This window comes from Lissotriton vulgaris, unplaced genomic scaffold, assembly GCF_964263255.1.
Source record: "Lissotriton vulgaris unplaced genomic scaffold, aLisVul1.2 SCAFFOLD_388, whole genome shotgun sequence".
In the NCBI taxonomy this organism is placed as follows: domain Eukaryota; kingdom Metazoa; phylum Chordata; class Amphibia; order Caudata; family Salamandridae; genus Lissotriton; species Lissotriton vulgaris.
In genome coordinates this window covers 644,020-664,591 of record NW_028250124.1, presented here as the reverse complement: position 1 = coordinate 664,591, position 20,572 = coordinate 644,020, and the positions used below count along the sequence as shown (strand labels likewise).

The window sequence follows — 20,572 nt, the reverse complement described above, 5'->3', positions numbered from 1 at the left end:
AAAGGGCCATCCATGTAATCACCTCATACCCTATCAGGATCGGAAAGAAGATAGCGAGCCTCTCCCTGACTTCCTCTCCTACAGTTCCAAAGATGGGTCAGTGGATGGTGTGATCTTGTCAGACACTCTCTCTGCCCAACAACAAGCTGACTGCAGGAAAGTCCTGCAGCAGTATGCTGTGCTCTTTTCCCTTACCTCTGGCCAGACTAACTGGTGTGTCCATGAAGTGGACACTGGTGAGAGCCTGCTGTCTAAAACAAGCATTTTCAATGCAATAGGTCTCACATTAGGAAAGTGTGAGCTTTTGGTATTGTAAATGACAATTTATTTTAATATGTGTTGGCTTTGAAATATACATTAATAGCATTACTATTCACAAAGCCAATAGCTTACACTTCCCTAATGCGAGTCCTATTGGCTATGGCAATGCTTGTTGGTAGCAAGCAAAGATTGTGCTGTTGTGGTGCTGAGTGATGCTGTTGTGGTGCTGAGTGATGCTGTTGTGGTTGGGCTGAGTGATGTGGTGGTGTCCCAGAGTGATGTGGTGGTGTCCCAGAGTGATGTGGTGGTGTCCCAGCGTGATGTGGTGGTGCCCCTGAGTGATGCCCCAGAGTGATGTGGTGGTATTCTGCGAGTTATGTGGTGGTGTTCCGTGAGTGATGTGGTAGTGTTCCATGAGTGATGTGGTGGTGTTCCATGAGTGATGCCCCTGAGTGATGTGGTGGTGCCCCTAGGTGATGTGGTGGTGTCCCAAAGTGATGTGGTGGTGTCCCAAAGTGATGTGGCGGTGTCCCAGAGTGATGTGGCGGTGTCCCAGAGTGATGTGGTGGTGTCCAAGAGTGATGTGGTGGTGTCCCAGAGTGATGTGGTGGTGTCCCACAGTGATGTGGCGGTGTCCCAGAGTGATGTGGTGGTGTCCCAAAGTGATGTGGCGTGTCCCAGAGTGATGTGGCGTGTCCCAGAGTGATGTGGCGTGTCCCAGAGTGATGTGGTGGTGTCCTAGAGTGATGTGGTGGTGTCCCAGAGCGATGTGGCAGTGTCCCAGAGTGGTGTGGCGTGTCCCAGAGTGATGTGGCGTGTCCCAGAGTGATGTGGCGTGTCCCAGAGTGATGTGGTGGTGTCTCAGAGTGATGTGGTTGTGTCCCAGAGTGATGTGGCGGTGCCCCAGAGTGGTGTGGTGGTGTCCCAGAGTGGTGTGGCGGTGTCCCAGAGTGATGTGGCGGTGTCCCAGAGTGATGTGGTGGTACCCCAGAGTGATGTGGCGGTGCCCCAGAGTGATGTGGCGGTGTCGCGGTGTCCTAGAGTGATGTGGTGGTGTCCCAGAGTGATGTGGTGGTGTCCCAGAGTAATGTGGCGGTGTCCCAGAGTGATGTGGCGGTGTCCCAGAGTGATGTGGTGGTGTCCCTGAGTGATGTGGTGGTGGTGTGAGGTGTGCAGCAGTGTGTGGCGTGCAGCAGTGTGTGGCATGCAGCAGTGCGAGTAATGCAGCAGTGTGAGTAATGCAGCAGTGTGAGGCGTGCAGCAGTGAGAGACGTGCAGCAGGGTGTGGCATGCTGCAGTAAGAGACGTGCAGCAGTGTGTGGCGTGCAGCAGTGTGTGGCGTGCATCAGTATGAGGCATGCAGCAGTGTGAGGTATTCAGCAGTGTGAGGCATGCAGCAGTGTGAGGCATGCAGCAGTTGAGGCGTGCAGCAGTGTGAGGCGTGCAGCAGTGTGTGGCGTGCAGCAGTGCGTGGCGTGCAGCAGTGTGTACTGTGTGCAACGTGCAGCAGTGTGTGGCATGCAGCAGTGTGTGGCATGCAGCAGTGTAAGGCGTGCAGCAGCTGAGGCGTGCAGCAGTGTGAGGCGTGCAGCAGTGTGAGGCATGCAGCAGTGAGAGGCGTGCAGCAGGGTGTGGTGTGCAGCAGTGTGAGGCGTGCAGCAGTGAGAGACGTGCAGCAGGGTGTGGCGTGCAGCAGTGAGAGACGTGCAGCAGGGTGTGGCGTGCAGCAGTGTGTGGCGTGCAGCAGTGTGTGGCGTGCAGCAGTGTGAGGCATGCAGCATTGTGAGGCATGCAGCAGTGGGTGGCATGCAGCAGTGGGTGGCATGCAGCAGTGTGTGGCGTGCAGCAGTGTGAGGCATACAGCAGTGTGAGGCGTGCAGCAGTGTGAGGTGTGCAGCATTGTGAGGCGTGCAACAGTGTGATGTGGCGGTGTCCCAGAGTGATGTGGCGGTGACCCAGAGTGATGTGGCGGTGTCCCAAAGTGATGTGGCGGTGTCCCAGAGTGATGTGGTGGTGTCCTGATGTGGTGGTGTCCCAGAGTGATGTGGTGGTGTCCCAGAGTTATGTGGCGGTGTCCCAGAGTGATGTGGCGGTGTCACGGTGTCCCAGAGTGATGTGGTGGTGTCCCAGAGTGATATGGCCGTGTCCCAGAGTGATATGGTGGTGTCCCTGAGTGATGTGGTGGTGGTGTGAGGCGTGCAGCAGTGTGTGGCATGCAGCAGTGTGTGGCATGCAGCAGTGTGTGCATGCAGCAGTGTGTGGCATGCAGCAGTGCGAGTAATGCAGCAGTGTGAGTAATGCAGCAGTGTGAGGCGTGCAGCAGTGTGAGGCGTGCAGCAGTGAGAGACATGCAGCAGGGTGTGGAATGCAGCAGTGAGTGACGTGCAGCAGGGTGTGGCGTGCAGCAGTGTGTGGCGTGCAGCAGTGTGTGGTGGGCAGCAGTGTGAGGCATGCAGCAGTGTGAGGCATGCAGCAGTGTGAGGCATGCTGCAGTGTGAGGCGTGCAGCAGTTGAGGCGTGCAGCAGTGTGAGGCATGCAGCAGTGTGAGGCGCCAGGCAGTGTGTGGCGTGCAGCAGTGTGTACTGCGTGCAGCGTGCAGCAGTGTGTGACGTGCAGCAGTGTGTGAACTGCAGCAGTGTGAGGCGTGCAGCAGTGTGGGACATGCAGCAGTGAGGGACGTGCAGCAGGGTGTGGCATACAGCAGTGTGAGGCGTGCAGCAGTGAGAGATGTGCAGCAAGGTGTGGCCTGCAGCAGTGAGAGACGTGCAGCAGGGTGTGGCGTGCAGCAGTGTGTGGCTTGCAGCAGTGTGTGGCGTGCAGCAGTGTGAGGCATGCAACAGTGTGAGGCATGCAGCAGTGTGAGGCGTGCAGCAGTTAAGGTGTGCAGCAGTGTGAGGCGTGCAGCAGTGTGAGGCATGCAGCAGTGTGTGGCGTGCAGCAGTGTGTGGCGTGCAGCAGTGTGTACTGCGTGCAGAGTGCAGCAGTGTGTTGCGTGCAGCAGTGTGTGGTGTGCAGCAGTGTGAGGCGTGCAGCAGTGTGAGGAGTGCAGCAGTGTGAGGTGTGCAGCAGTGTGAGGCGTGCAGCAGTGTGTGGGGTGCAGCAGTGTGCAGCGTGCAGCAGTGTATGGCGTGCAGCAGTGTGCGGTATGCAGCAGTGTGCGACGTGCAGCACTGTGCGGTGTGCAGCAGTGTGTGGCATGCAGCAGTGTGCGGCGTGCAGCAGTGTGAGGCGTGCAGCAGTGTGAGGGCAGTGTGAGGCGTGCAGCAGTGTCTGGCATGCAGCAGTGTGAGGCGTGCAGCAGTGTGTGGCATGCAGCAGTGGGAGGCGTGCAGCAGTGGGAGGCGTGCAGCAGTGTGCGGCGTGCAGCAGTGTGTGGCATGCAGCAGTGTGTGGCGTGCAGCAGTGTGAGTAATGCAGCAGTGTGAGGCGTGCAGCAGTGTGAGGTGTGCAGCAGTGTGAGGAGTGCAGCGGTGTGTGGCGTGCAGCAGTGTGTGGCGTGCAGCGTGCAGCAGTGTGTGGCGTGCATCAGTGTGTGGCGTGCAACAGTGTGAGGGTTGCAGCAGTGTGTGACATACAGCAGTGAGGCGTGCAGCAATGTGAGGCGTGCAGCAGTTTGACGTGTGCAGCAGTGTGTGGCATGCAGCGTGTAGCAGTGTGCACACTGATAACATAGCTTAATGCTGCCTTGAACATTATGCTTAGCATAAAACGGGCATTTAGGAAGTGACACCTTGCTGTACACACACTGACATTTTGCTTTTTCCATGTGTGCTGCACAAGCCAGTACACAGGGAAAAAGCAAAAACAAGGAGAAATAATGCATTTCACATCATTTCACCACCTTGACAGCACGGTGATCAAGGTCTTAAATTTGAGCTAACTCCTATATACGCCACACTTGTACATAGGGGGCAGCATCAAATAAAATTAAAAGAAAACAAATCCTACTCTTAAGTAAACAAAAACATTTTTTTTATTTCCACTAATTTTTTATTGTTCTTTGTGTGCTGCCTTACGCATCACACATACAAAAATAAACATGCCTTTGTTTATTTACAGGCAGTGAGATGTCCCATAATACACATAAACATTCTTTAAATCTTTAACATTATTTATATGCAAAAAGGAAAACCTTCCTAAACATAAACAATCCTCCCCTGCACGCTGACACCCTTGCACAATAATGCAAAACTGCCTATGTTAGCGCTATGTTATTAAAATTAAGACCATATATACAACAAAGTGGCAGAGCATTTCATTTGCCTCCTTGGCTTACCGACATGCTCCACCTCTTCGGAAACACAAGGCTGAACCATAACTACAAAGATATAGTGCAGCCTTGCATTTCACCCTGCACTGTAATAAGTTTCACAACAGGCACACTTGCACCAAAGTGCAAGGGCGTATGTGTTGGACAGGCCACATGAAGGGCCGCTCCCCCCTCGGCCCGACCAGGCCCGAGCCCGGACACACAAGGGCCACACACCACCACTGCTCGTCTTCCGTCCCCTCCGGGACCCCGGCCCCTGAACATATCGACCTCGTGGGCCCGACCCACTACTGGCCCGCGCGCCCAGCCTGGGCGCCATCTTGGACACTCCGCCACGAGGCCGCCTGGCCCCCGGCCGACCTCAACCCTGGGCCTAGCCAGGCCTCAGACATCCCGGCACCACCATCCACCCAGGAGGTGAGCGGGCTACTTGGCAAGTCAATGGGAGAAAGAGGCGTCGATGGTTCTCCCCCGCCAAGTGCCGCTCGCCCATCGCCTCCCCGGGCGCTGGCTCCACCCCCCTGCTGGGTGTCTGGACTCCCTCATCCCGGACCTCCCGACCTCCAAGTGCGAGGGTCCGGACATCAAAGGGCACCAGCCCTATAACTGGGGCAGCTCCAGAGCAGGAAGGCAGTTGTATCCTGGAGTCGAGAGACGCAGAGAAGAACTCATCCTTGACGGACTACTGGCGCTGCCGTAGCTCTGCCTTGCGCATCATCGTCCTTACTGCTGGCGCTGCCGCAACCTTCGTAACCTTCGTAAACCCTCATCGTCGTCGGGACCTGCTGGCGTGGCCGCGGACCGTTTGTAACTACCATCTTCATCGGGACCTGCTGGCTCCGCCGCGGACCGTCACTTCCTTCGTCCATCTCGGGACCTGCTGGCTCCGCCGCGGCCCGATCATCTAGAACGCCGAGCTCGAGGATTGAGAGCTATTTCCATCTTTTGATAACAAGACTGTCCCGCTACCCTTCTCCCAAACCAGAGACCAGAATCGAGGGGACCCCTGAGTCCAGACCTCCTTGTACCATTCATCGTACCTAAAGAATTGCCTATAAAGTATCGTTGAACTTTGCCCTTGTGTGGTGTCCGTCTGTGGGGGGGAAGTTACTTGTCTGTACGATCGTCGGAGACGGCTCTCCCTGGAGACCTCTCCCCTTATCCTCGGCCGACCCTCCCGGTCCGTCTAACATTGGTGGCCAGCGGCGCGATCCGAATCACCGCATAATCGTACAGAGAGTAGCTCACCCCACGACCAAATCACGATGTCAAACAAAGAAAGCGGATCCACCGAGAAATTTCAGATGGAGAAATTGGACGAGTACAGCCATCGTGAATTAAAACAATTCTGCATCGAACTAGGTATCGCTACCACCGGTCTAAGTACCAAAGACGATTTCAAGCATGCCCTAGAGTCTTGGGCAGAAACCGGGGCTGCCGGAACCCCCGATCAAAACATCGCAGCAATAGAAAAAAACACCACGGCCCCTGAGGAGCGAAGAACGGGTCTCTCGCAAGACGAGATCCAGGAACGAGAAAAAACCCGACTACACGAGCTGGAAATGGCCCGGCTCAAAATGGATGTTGAACTTAAGTTGGCCAAACAAAAAATAAACTTAGAGCACCTGCGTCTCCGAGAAGAAAGAGAGGAAAAACAGAGACAAAGGGAGCTCGAGGAGAAGAAATTGGCATATGAACACGAGCGAAAATTAGCTGAGATCGACCTACGCAAGCAGAATAAAGAAGGAGGGGTGCCCGAGCAACCCCACACCCCAGGGGCAACAGAGAAAAAGGTACACATCCCCAAGGATGTCGTTCGAGAATACTTCCGAGAGGACGACATCCAGCAATGGTTTAAGGCCTACGAAATCGCTATGACCGCCCACCGGATCGATAGAAGCGACTGGGGAGCCGGTCTATGGGGGAGATTCCTCAATGAGGGCCGCGACGCCCTGCTACAGCTCCCGGACCACCAGATGACCTCCTATGACCATATGAAAGCTGCACTCCTCACCCGCTATGGCCTCACACCCGAGATGTACCGTCAGAGGTTCCGAGACTGCACCCGCATCCCGGGTACAACTTGGGTGGACTATGTAAACTATTTTAGCCGAGCCTTCGAGGGCTGGATCAAAGGAAGCAAGGTCACAACTTACGAACAACTCTTCAATCTCATGGTATGGGAGCATCTATCGAACAATTGCTTCATTGAGCTCCGCCAGCACCTCCTCGACAGCAAATTGACCGATCCCCGGCAGCTCGCAGCCGAAGCTGACCGGTGGGAAATCACCAGAGTGGGCTGGAATGGGTCCTATGAACAGAGCCGGAACAACAACGGTCAGCACCGTCCCCGAGGAGGAGGAGGAGGCCAAGGACGCGGAAGAGACAACGCTCCGGTCCCCCCCGCTACCAGCACCACCCCCCCGGCCAACCGGGGCAGCACCCCGGCGCGACCGGGATATCGAGCCAATGTTACGTGCCATCGATGCCAACGAGTCGGCCACTATGCAAACAACCCAAACTGCCCCCAGTATCAGAGCCCAAGACCCCGCCAAGTAGCCGCTGCTGCTCTGGGGGAGGAACAGATCTCAGAGGAACAAGAAGAATATGAGCAAGAGCATCAAGAATGGGAGCCAGCCGCCATGGCTCTAGCCTGCTTAGGGGGGAAAGACATGGTCCCGCGGGTCCCCCTACCCGCTAACACCCAGAAGTACAGCCAATGGGTGAGCATCAATGGACGCCGGGCCGAAGCCCTCCGTGACACCGGGGCCAGTGTGACAGCCGTCCGCTGTCACCTGGTGGCCCCAGAACAGTTCCTACCAAACATTCTCTGCCCTGTCCGTTCAGCCGATAACTCAGAGAGTCTGTGTCGGATGGCCTGCGTCCCTTTCGAATGGGGAGGGGTCTCCGGCATGTTGAAAGTAACGGTCCGAGACGATGCCCCCGTAGACTGCCTCCTGGGGAATGACCTTGAAAGCTCTCCGTGGGCAGCCGTAGAACGACGAGAACACCTGGGGATGTTAGGCATCCCGGACTGGGCATGCGTCACCACCCGGTCCATGGCCGCCCGTGCCAAACCCCGACCCGAGGAACCCGAATGGCCGGCGCCTCCGCCTCCGGTCGCCCCAGCCGAAACCACCGACCGTGACGTCCCCCCAGAACCAGCTCAACCTCCAGACCTCGCTAACCTCGACCAGTGGCCTCAAGAGGGGGGGCCCACGCAAGAACAGTTTCGCCAAGAACAGAAGACCTGTCCCTCCCTCGAGGGACTCCGCCAACAAGCCCTCGCCCAAAGCGCAGGGGATACCTCCGGAACACATTGGATCTACTGGGACAATGATCTGCTATACAGTGAACAAAGAATCGCGGAGTTGGGGGCCAGCCGAGTGCTAGTGGTGCCCCTCCGTTTTAGAGACTTTCTGCTAAACCTGGCCCACGATGTCCCCCTGGCTGGACACCTGGGTCAAGATAAAACCTACAGCCGCCTGGTGACCCACTTCTTCTGGCCCAAAATGAGGGACGATGTACACCAGCATTGCCGATCTTGCCCCACGTGCCAAGCCAGTGGAAAGAGCGGCCGCAAACTAAATCCCACCCCTGCCACCTATCTCATCGACATGGAATCTGCCCGGAACCCCCTCCGGGTCCTCCACGCTAATAGACTGAAACCCCACTTTGTGCGTTCAGAACTCAGCCTCCTGATGGACACAGACAATGGGGCCGAAGAAGACTCCGAGCCCCTCCCTGACCTCCTACGGACTCGGGAGAAAGACGGCTCCGTGGATGGGGTCCGACTCTCGGAGGCCCTCACCCGGGAACAACGCCAGGAGTGTCGAGACCTTCTGTTGCAGTTCGCCAGCCTGTTTTCCCTCACCCCAGGTGTCACTTCCTGGTGTGTGCACGACGTGGACACGGGGGACAACCCCCCTATCCGCCACCGGGCCTACCGCGTGCCAGATCGGGTACGGGCCTGCATCCAGGAAGAAGTAACCAAAATGCTCACGCTCGGGGTCATCGAGCCCTCAGACAGCCCCTGGGCCAGCCCTGTAGTACTGGTCCCCAAAGCAGCCGCTCCCGGCACCACACCAGAACTCCGGTTCTGCGTCGACTACCGGGGCTTGAATGCGGTCACCCGAACAGACGCACATCCCATCCCCCGGGCAGACGAACTAATCGACCGCATGGGAGCTGCCCGCTACCTCAGTATTTTCGACCTGACGGCGGGCTACTGGCAGATCGGCCTCACACCCCGGGCCCAAGAACGTTCTGCCTTTTCCACCCCTGATGGCCATTACCATTTCAAGGTCATGCCCTTTGGCATGAAGAATGCTCCAGCAACATTTCAGCGGCTCGTCAACCAGGTCCTGGCAGGGCTCGAAGGATTCAGCGCCGCCTACCTAGACGACATCGCTGTATACAGCCACCATTGGCCCGAGCACCTCCACCACCTCCGAGCGGTGCTACAGGCCCTCCAGCGGGCTGGCCTCACGATTAAGGCCAGCAAAGGCCAAATTGGTCAGGGGTCCGTAACCTACCTCGGACACCAGGTGGGAAGCGGTCTGGTGGCCCCTCTGCAGCTCAAGATTGCCGCCATCCAGTCCTGGCAGCCCCCCATCACCCAGACCGAGGTACGCGCCTTCCTGGGCCTCACGGGCTATTACCGAAGGTTCGTGAAAGACTATGGTACCATAGTGGGGCCCCTCACAGAACTCACGTCCAAAAATCAACCCAAGAAAGTCAACTGGACCCCGGATTGTCAAACAGCCTTCGAACAATTGAAGGCCGCCATGTGCTCCGCCCCTGTGCTCCAGGCCCCCGACTACAGCCGGGAGTTCGTCGTCCAGACGGATGCCTCCGACCATGGCATTGGGGAAGTCCTGTCTCAAGTGAACACCGAAGGCCTTGATCAGCCAGTGGCCTTCATCAGCAGGCGACTCCTACCCCGAGAACAACGCTGGAGCACCATAGAGAGGGAGGCCTTCGCTGTGGTATGGGCCCTCAAAAAGCTCCGGCCCTACCTCTTTGGCACACACTTCCGGGTGCAGACCGACCATCGACCCCTGCAGTGGCTGATGCAGATGCGGGGGGAAAACCCAAAACTACTACGTTGGTCCATCTCCCTACAAGGGATGGACTTCACTGTTGAGCACCGGCCTGAGCCAGATCACGCCAACGCGGATGGCCTGTCCCGGTTTTTCCGCCTCGACGAGGAGAGTCCCCAAGAGGATGGGTGACTCTCCCCGCCTTCAGCTGGGGGGGACGCATGTTGGACAGGCCACATGAAGGGCCGCTCCCCCCTCGGCCCGACCAGGCCCGAGCCCGGACACACAAGGGCCACACACCACCACTGCTCGTCTTCCGTCCCCTCCGGGACCCCGGCCCCTGAACATATCGACCTCGTGGGCCCGACCCACTACTGGCCCGCGCGCCCAGCCTGGGCGCCATCTTGGACACTCCGCCACGAGGCCGCCTGGCCCCCGGCCGACCTCAACCCTGGGCCTAGCCAGGCCTCAGACATCCCGGCACCACCATCCACCCAGGAGGTGAGCGGGCTACTTGGCAAGTCAATGGGAGAAAGAGGCGTCGATGGTTCTCCCCCGCCAAGTGCCGCTCGCCCATCGCCTCCCCGGGCGCTGGCTCCACCCCCCTGCTGGGTGTCTGGACTCCCTCATCCCGGACCTCCCGACCTCCAAGTGCGAGGGTCCGGACATCAAAGGGCACCAGCCCTATAACTGGGGCAGCTCCAGAGCAGGAAGGCAGTTGTATCCTGGAGTCGAGAGACGCAGAGAAGAACTCATCCTTGACGGACTACTGGCGCTGCCGTAGCTCTGCCTTGCGCATCATCGTCCTGCCTGCTGGCGCTGCCGCAACCTTCGTAACCTTCGTAAACCCTCATCGTCGTCGGGACCTGCTGGCGTGGCCGCGGACCGTTTGTAACTACCATCTTCATCGGGACCTGCTGGCTCCGCCGCGGACCGTCGCTTCCTTCGTCCATCTCGGGACCTGCTGGCTCCGCCGCGGCCCGATCATCTAGAACGCCGAGCTCGAGGATTGAGAGCTATTTCCATCTTTTGATAACAAGACTGTCCCGCTACCCTTCTCCCAAACCAGAGACCAGAATCGAGGGGACCCCTGAGTCCAGACCTCCTTGTACCATTCATCGTACCTAAAGAATTGCCTATAAAGTATCGTTGAACTTTGCCCTTGTGTGGTGTCCGTCTGTGGGGGGGAAGTTACTTGTCTGTACGATCGTCGGAGACGGCTCTCCCTGGAGACCTCTCCCCTTATCCTCGGCCGACCCTCCCGGTCCGTCTAACAGTATGTATACTGGGGAGTATTGGTTATTAGTAGGAAGGTGTCCCTTCCTGCACATAACCATTCCTAAAATGCCATTTTGCTTCATTCCGCACATATAAAAGTTAAAAAAGAATGTTTATGTACAAGAAAGGACACCTTACTATACATTAGCAAACTATAGCATTTTACTTTTTCCATGTGCAGCAGACATGGAAAAAGCAAAAACAATGAGATATAATACATTTCTCCTCAATTTGGCGTTTGGCGTGCTAACTCCTATGTACGACACACTTGTACAGAGGGGGCAACATCAAATACAATGGGTGTTGCTGTAAAATACCCAGTACAGCACCCATTGCATTAACCTTTCATACTAAACATAGTGAAAAAGGGGACTTTATGTACAAAGCAACGTTGAGCCACATGAAATAGCTTAACGCTAACTTGTACATAAGTCAAAGACATTATTGCCACAGCAACGTCACAAAAAAGTAACGTGCCCATGGCGATAGGGGCTTCTACATATACCCCTTAGCATTATAGCAGAACAAAACACAAGGCTACACCACATTCTTTTAACCCCTTTGCAGTGGCGCAAATTTTGCCACGGTGCGGGGGTGTGTGGTCGCGGTGCCGTGGTGCTCATGACAGCTCCCGGCCATCATGAGTCACGGTAGGTGTGTTCTCATGATGGCCTGGACTCGTCAGAACTCCGCCCAGGCGGGGAATTAATCGTGTGTGGGCGGAGCGGCAACATTCTGACGGCCTGGAGCCGTCATGAGCAGTGAAGTGGTTAAATATGGTGCAGCCTTCCATTTCAGAAGTGTGGGAAAAAGCTATTAAAATAAAAAAGATACCATCTCTCTCCGCCACCTCATTATAAATATAGCCCTTAGCTCGTCATAAGCACAGCTCAACCGTGCCTCATGAAGAGCTGAGCTCGTCATGAGCATCGAAGGTGTTAAGGCATTGCAGAGGTTTGATCCTGACTACAGGCAAAGGCCTGTGGTGCGCATGCACGGTGATGGCAGCGGCTGTAGGAGAAGATGGGTGCAGCCTACTTCTTCAGCGCGAGCGCAGTTATCCATGGGACCCGCGGAGACTGGGCGGCCTGCTCCAGCACAACTAGTGTTGGCACCTTTTTCAGAAATAAATACCAGCCATTTGTTTGCATTTTCCTAATCTGGAACAGCTCTGCAGTGAATACCCTGCCCTTAAATAAGTATGTAAAGGCACTGAGTGGTATGCACTGGAGTGGATACCCCTTGGTGCCCTTGCATACTTATGTATACCCATTGGTGCCCTTACATGAGTATGTAAGGGCACTGCACTGCATGCTGCACTATTTTCTTAGCACTATAATGTATTCTGAAATCCATTTTTGGACACAAGAGTGCATTTTGCGCTAAGAAAATAGTACCAAATGCCCACTTTGCCCCTTCGCTGAATTGTGCAGAGGTAAACTCCACCAATTCTTCACACCCCAAAAAAGAGGTCGTCCAAAGATCAGATCACAAACACTCAAGAACGCTGCAACGCCTTTATGTACTGAACCCTGTACAGTGATAACGGTCCTCTGTCCACAATGAGGGCACATGTGGTGCGCTCCACTAGGTCACAGGACAGGTTCTGGAGCTCATATCCTCATGGTATTATTTGTAAATAAACATTTAGGAAACAAATAAAAAGTGGATCTATACTAAACAGATGTATTCAAGATAGCCAGGTGAGGGTGATGAAGCCTTACACACCCACATGTAAAGGTGATCTTCTCTGTCCCAGGTAAACTGTATAGAGCTGGTTACTTCAATATCATGACATTACCTCACGCGATATGTAAAAGCAGAGAGGAAAAAGAAAAGCTTCTTAACATGGAGGCATGGAGTGTCGGCCGGTAATGCCAATAGGTATAACTTGGACTTCTGAAAATAAAGCAGAGATCAACATAGGTATCATTTTTACCACAGAACCAGGTGGCATCCAAAAGGAAGAGAGTTAGATGCTGGAAATCAATTTAACATCTCTACTAGAGGGATACTTATCAACAATATGAATATATTAATACATTGGTTAATTCTAGAATTCCATAAATGCAATACATGAGAACTAAGTATAGGTTCAAAAAATGTCAAACTATCTGGATTGATGAAATGTGGGGGGATCCTACATTTTTTCGTATGCGCACCAAATCCGTGGAGAAGGAAATCAAACAAAAAAATAAGATGGAATGCTAAACAGTCAGGATCTTACCTTATATGTTTTGACAAAGAGCCTCTTAGAAATCAAAGGATGTTTCTAAACAAGGGGGTCAAGACGATGTCCAAGGGATGTATAAAAACTTGGAATCTCGGCAGTAGATACTCCTAGAGGGTACCAAATGTAATTAGGTAGTGTAAAATGACATATGACTAACTCAACAAATATAGGAATATTGAAATTTACATTTAATATGTAACTTCAAATAAAAAGCTGTACTCTGAGGAATTTCATGAATGTCTCTTGAGTAACTGCAGGGCATGAAAACAAACGGAGTCCTGAAGATAAAGGTCAAGATATAGAGTGTATCAATAAGATTGCTAAAGCATTACAGGTGACTGTACAGTAAGATTCCAGATGTCTCAGACAAACTGCTCATATCCTCATGGACAGACCTAGGCCTCGGCAGACATGCCTGACACTAGACCAAAACAAAAACGAAACCACAAGATTCACTGAAAGTTGGGCACTGAGGTCATGTGAGCCTCAAGTCAGCCTCTTGGCCTCATGTCCGCCTCTTGTTGGACTCATGTCAGCCCAGCCGCCCTGTACCCGTGCGAGGCTCATGTCAGCCTCTTGTTGGCCTCATGTCAGCCCAGACGACCTGGACCCATGTGAGGCTCATGTCAGCCTCTTGTTGGCCTCATGCCTGCCGCCCAGGAGCCCGTGTGAGGCTCATATCAGCCTCTTGTTGGCCTCATATCAGCCGCCCTGGAGCCCATGTGAGGCTCATGTCAACCTCTTCTTGGCCTCACGTCAGCCGCCCCTGGAGCCCATGTGAGGCTCATGTCAGCCTCTTGTTGGCCTCATGTCAGCTGCCCTGGAGCCCGTGTGAGGCTCATGTCAGCCTCAAGTCTTCCTCATGTCAGCCGCCCTGGAGCCCGTGTGAGGCTCATGTCAGCCTCTTGTTAGCCTCATGTCAGCTGCCCTGGAGCCCGTGTGAGGCTCATGTCAGCCTCAAGTCTTCCTCATGTCAGCCGCCCTAGAGCCCGTGTGAGGCTCATGTCAGCCTCTTGTTGGCCTCATGTCAGCCGCCCTGGAGCCCGTGTGAGGCTCATGTCCGCCTCATGTCAGCTGCCCTGGAGCCCATGTGAGGCTCATGTCAGCCTGTTGTTGGCTAGTAGCACACCTATGGGTCCATAGGTGCGTCTCCCATGGCACCAGTGTATAATGCTGTATTCATACAGCGGAATTTTATCTTCCAAAAAAAAGACTTCAAACGAAAATTTGTCAAATTGTTATCTTTAGTTCAAGACGTGTGGTAACAATCCTGTTATTTCCAATGCATTTCGGTGAATATAATCACCTTCATCAGGGAACATCTACAAATGAACAAAACAAAATACAATATAACTATTCGTTGTCCAAACATATTTTTCTCCAAACATTTTACCACGCATTTAGATGAGTTTAAACTAACTGGTGATTAGCTACAAAAACATGTTGCACGGCTTAAGGATCTTAACGAGATACATAGTTTTAACGCTCCTGTGACCCCTTGTCTGTTCAAAGTAAACGTTCAGTGCTCGGCTTCCCCGTTCTCTCATTTAAACATCTGCCTAGTTAGTGCTGCGGGGCGAGGCCCTTCGAGTACTATCGCTTGCCGCTTACGCTTAACATATCAATGTTCGCCATAGCTCACCTTCGTTGTTCTACAAAATAAAGCCGCTGCTGCGGAGTGGGTTCCTAATGCGGTTGGCGTCCTCACCGGTTAATGAGAACTTCTACTTACGCCGCGTATCTAGCGCATGCGCAGTGCATCCACTGGCTTTTTTTTAAAAAAACATATGATTTATCAACGCGAAGCTTTAACAACCAAACTTTCGTATACTGAATATAATCTACAGGTAGGAATTAGTCGCGACTCCACCATACATGATTACATGCTTTTCATAAGAGCAAACTAATGAAATTGCATCATGATTAAATACAGTGTTACAAATAGCACGTAAATTCAGTGCGATCATTTAATCCATGTGGTTTAAGGCTGTTCATGTAATAAATCCAGTGATTTTCTCGCTTTAACAAGTTTTTTTTGTTCAAAGCTCCTTCTTTCCTCGGTACTATTTCCAATATGCACGCTCTCAATTGGTTCAAGTTGTGGCGTTTTTCTGTGAAATGTGTGGCTACTGTAGATTTCGTAGAGTGAGTTCTAATATTGCTTTTATGTTCAGTCAATCTCACTTTCAGTTTCCTTTCCGTGTGTCCCAGGTACACACTTCCACATGGGCATTTCAGAAGATAAACCACATTGGTGGTATCGCAGGTGGCGTTGACTCTTAGGGGTATTTTATACCCTTTCATGGGGTGACTGATTGTAGACCCCTTAATGATGTTATGACAGTTTGCACAATTGAGACATGGGACGGTTCCTCTATATATCTGATGTGGCGTTGTTTGCTTGGGTTTCTTCAGACGTTCCCTGATGAAGGTGATTATATTCACCGAAATGCATTGGAAATAACAGGATTGTTACCACACGTCTTGAACTAAAGATAACAATTTGACAAATTTTCGTTTGAAGTCTTTTTTTGGAAGATAAAATTCCGCTGTATGAATACAGCATTATACACTGGTGCCATGGGAGACGCACCTATGGACCCATAGGTGTGCTACTAGTCAGTTCTAACACTTACACTCCAGGAGGGGAGTGATTCCCATGTTTGCACGGTAAAAATCGAATTAAATAAGGCGGTGCACAACCCTTATCCACAAAGCTTGAAGCACATCCCCCCTAACAGGGAAGTAGCACGCCCACCTGAAAACTAACAATGCAATATGTCTCAGATGAGGTAAAATAAATGTAGACAGAGCTGACCCCCTTTCACCACTGTCTTGACACCACAGAAAATGGAATAACAGATGTAGAAACAACTGGCTGGTCTTCCTGGAATGGGGCCAAACATATGGGCAATGAGAAGCAAGATTGCTGACCTGGAAGATAGGTCCTGCTGGTACAATGTCTGGTTTTAAGGTGTAGCGGAGAAGTCAGAGGGAGAGGCTCTTATTGAATCTGCAGAACATGAGGCCCAAACTCCTGACAGCTGTTTTCAATGAACTGAAAGAGTTCCCGAGAGCACACAGACTGCAGCAGCAAAATACATCCACTGCAAACTCACCCGACCAATAATTGCCTTAATCTTGCAATACCAGCAAGCAAGAGACATACAACAAGCAGCAAAGAAAACAAAATAGGCCATTCATAAATGACAATCTCCTGATTTATGTTTTAGCTTATTCTTAGTTTGAAACAAATGTCCTTAGAAGGTGCTTTATTTCTCGATTCACACAAATTACGCAAGGGTACAATAAATACGGTCTCCTGGACAGCAAGACATAAGGGTATGTGGGTCAATAAGATCTTGAGAAATTACTGGAGACTGTGTGCTGGACTCTCATAGCAACCCAACCATTCATTACACAACCAACCTTGAATATAGAACACAAGTGAGCAAGAAGACACAGAAACCCATCAGAAGACACACAAGCACAAACATACATACATACATACATACGGTGCACAGTAACACTTGGATCTGCAACCCCATCATTAATCTCCCCTCACACACAGATTGCAGAATGCTGCTGTCAGCACTTCCTAAGTGGTGTTTCCTGTCTCTGTATCTGTTATATAGATCCCTCCCTAGTGACTCAAGAGACGCAGCTCATACCCGAGTACCTCTCAGTGTTTCCTGCTCCTCTGAATATCCTGAGCATCAGTGAAAGGCCAATGGAATCAAGGAGGGCTCTGAGAAGGAATCAGAGAATGAATCTGACCTCTTCTACAGGTAATTCTGATGCAATCTTGTAATATTTATTTATTTATTTCATGTATAGAGTGCTCTATCACCTAGCAGGCATCTTGGCGCTAGTACACTCAGAGTACAGTGTATAAGTGTGCCCGAGGGCTGAAGCCAGATTAGACTTTGGGGAACAGCCAGGTTTTTAGTCTCTTTGTAAACGAAAAGAGATCACTGACTAGTCTCAGTTCTAAAGGGAGTTAATTCCAAAGTCTGGCAGCTGCTACACCAAAAGTTCTGCCACCCGATTTTGCTTTCCTAACTCTCGGTATTTTAACCAATCTAGCCGATGCGGAACGGAGGCTTCTTGCTGGAACGTACCATTCAAACTTTCTCCGCAGGGAAGCAGGTCCAGACCCACGTAGAGCTTTACACACTAGACAGAGGGACTTAAACTGAATTCTCTGTCTCAGCAGGAGTCAATGCAACTCTGCCAAGGCCAATGAGGAAGAGGAACTTCTGGGCCATCCTAGGGCTAGCTTGGCTGTCATTGACTGAATCCTCTGAAGTCTATCCAGAAGATATTTTGTAGACTCTAAAAGTAATGCGTTGCAGTATTCTAATCTGCTTAGAATGGTACTTTGTGCCACTAACGCACGCACATGAGGAGGTAGCAGGGGGAAGATTTTCCATAGAGATCTAATAATAGCACAACAGCCTCCCACCGTTTTATTAACCTGAGCCTCCATTGTAAGTTTTTTGTTAAACATAACGCCCAGGTTACGGACCCTCTCTACCGGCCTCACTGCGGTCGATGTATCTGTGCGCCAGAAATTGCTAGGCAGTACAGAAGGAACCTTATCCACTGAGCAGTAGAGCACCTCGGTCTTTCCCACATTAAACTGCAAAGAGTTTTTCTTCAACCAATGAGCCATAGCATGCAGGCAGCCATGAAACACCTCCAATGATGTTGACTGATCACCCGCCAAAGAGAGAATCAGCTACGTGTCATCTGCATAATTTACGAAAATAATATTATGCTCTTTAATGACGGCAATCAGAGGTTTCATATAGAATTGGGCTGATTGCCAAGACCAGTGGCACGCGATACGTGATGTTGGTAAAGGCAGATTTGGTCAGAGGGGAGAGACACTGCTTGCCTCTTATCAGAGAGAAATGACTGGAACCAGCTCAGAGCACAGCCCGTCACTCCCACCTGCCTCAGCGTTCTCATCAGGATCCCATGGTTGACCGTATCGAAGGCGGCAGACAGGTCAAGCAAAATAAGAACAGCTGCCTGACCCCTGTCTGCCCGCATCCGAAGCTCATCCATCACGGTCACCAAGGCCGACTCAGTGCCATGTCAGGCCGAAAGCCAAACAGAGAGGATTAAACATCCTTTGAAGACAATGGTGAGTGATATGCAGTCTGGACAGGGGAGCTGAAGGACCCACCTCTTTTATCTAGTAGTGTGTCTGATGCAGTCTGTTCAGAGTAAATGAATTATACTCAGTGAATTATAGACAGTGGTCTGTGCAGGGCACTGAAGGAATCACACCTAATCGCAGCACAAGAGTTTTTTTTTGTTTTGGGAAAAGGGCATCTTTCAAGCACAAAATGCCTTTTCCAATCAATCAATCAATCAATCAAAGACATTTATATAGCGCACTACTTACCCGTAGGGTAAGTAGTGCGCTATATAAATGTAGGGGGGGGGGCGTTACTGTTCGAACAGCCAGGTCTTGAGCTTCTTCCTGAAGGAGAGGTGGTCTTGGGTCAGGCGCAGGTCGGGAGGGAGGGAGTTTCAGGTCTTGGCGGCCAGGTAGGAGAAGGACCTTCCTCCTGTTGTCGCTCTTCGGATGCGGGGTTCGGCGGCGAGGGCGTGGCTGGCTGATCGGAGGTGGCGTTTGGGAGCATAGAAGTTGATTCGGCTGTTGAGGAAGCTCGGGCCTTGATCGTGAAGGGCTTTGTGTGCGTGGGTGAGGAGACGGAAGGTGATTCTTTTGTTGACGGGGAGCCAATGCAGGTCTCTCAGATGTCCGGAGATGTGGCTGTTTCGTGGGATGTCGAGGATGAGTCTGGCTGAGGCGTTCTGGATCCGCTGGAGTCTCTTCTGGAGCTTGGCGGTGGTACCGGCGTAGAGGGCGTTGCCGTAGTCCAGACGGCTGGTGACGAGGGCCTGGGTGACGGTTTTCCTGGTCTCGGTGGGGATCCACCAGAAGATCTTCCGTAGCATGCGAAGGATGTTGAAGCACGACGAGGAGACGGCGTTGACTTGCCTAGTCATGGAGAGGGAGGAGTCCAGGATGAAGCCCAGGTTGCGTGCGTGGTCCGTCGGTTTGGGTGCGGTGCCTAGGGCGGGGGGCCACCAGGAGTCGTCCCAGGCGGAGGGCGAGGAGCCCAGGATGAGGACCTCCGTCTTGTCTGAGTTCAGTTTCAGGCGGCTGGTCGTCATCCACTCGGCTACATCTTTCATCCCTTCGTGTAGATTGGCTCTGGCGGCGGCGGGGTAGTTGGTCAGGGAGAGGATCAGCTGGGTGTCGTCGGCGTAGGAGATTATGGAAAGCAATGGAAAGTGAGTACCAATCTATCACTTTGCACCACTTTGTGTCACTTTATAATGGAGCAAAGTGTTACAAAATCTAGGCCTGACTGTTATTACCCTCTCCTGGCACCAACTTACAGTGGCATGGTACCAACTTTGGTGCACAGAGTGAGTCACAGTCCAGAGCCGGCACCCACTGACAGTTACTGAGTTACTGTGACACACACAGGGAGTGACTGAACAGTCGTTGTACACACTGAGAGTCACTGACTTGTCATGGCGCTGACTGATACTGACATGGTACCAAAATATATAGCTTTTTAAAATATTAATCTGCACATATATGAACCCCACAATAATGTCTAGCAAAATCTTGTCAGAGTAAATGGATGTGGGGTTAGAGTAGTAAATATAAACTTCCCTGTGTATGTTTACCTTGTATGTCGGTAGTTGATATTTTGTGCAGGTCAATATTCCTATATTTGATATTTTAAAACACATCCACTGACAATCAGTGACTAGTCTTGACACACGAGACATAAACTCATTCTTGGCACACACGGACAATCAGTGGTCAGCAATGCCACACACTGAGAGGCAATGGTGGACAAAGACACACTGAGAGGGTATGGTCAGCACTGACACACACCCAGAGGCTATGGTCTGCACTGACACACACTGAGAGGCAATGGTCAGCACTGACACACACCCAGAGGCTATGGTCTGCACTGACACACACTGAGAGGCAATGGTCAGCACTGACACACACCCAGAGGCAATGGTAAGCACTGACACATACCGAGAGGCAATGGTCTGCACTGACACATGCTGAGAGGCTATGGTCAGCAATGCCACACAATGAGAGGCAATGGTCTGCACTGACACATGCTGAGAGGCTATGGTCAGCAATGCCACACACCCAGAGGCAATGGTCAGCACTGACACACCGAGAGGTAATGGTCAGCACTGACACATGCTGAGAGGCAATGGTCTGCACTGACACATGCTGAGAGGCTATGGTCAGCAATGCCGCACACTGAGAGGCATTGGTCAGCATTGGCATACAGTGGTGGGCACTGTTGTAAACTGAGAGGCCAAGGTGGACACTGGAATATACTGACAGCATGGTCAGCATTAACACACACTGAGAGGGCATGGTGAACAGTGGCATAAACTGAGAGACGATGGCAAGCATGATACAC

The 20,572-nt window shown here is 52.2% G+C and overlaps 1 pseudogene; it reads left to right on the top strand.

The window, feature by feature from the left end:
• Positions 1-20,572, top strand: part of LOC147663361 (uncharacterized) — a 129,958-nt pseudogene that overhangs the window by 22,830 nt on the left and 86,556 nt on the right.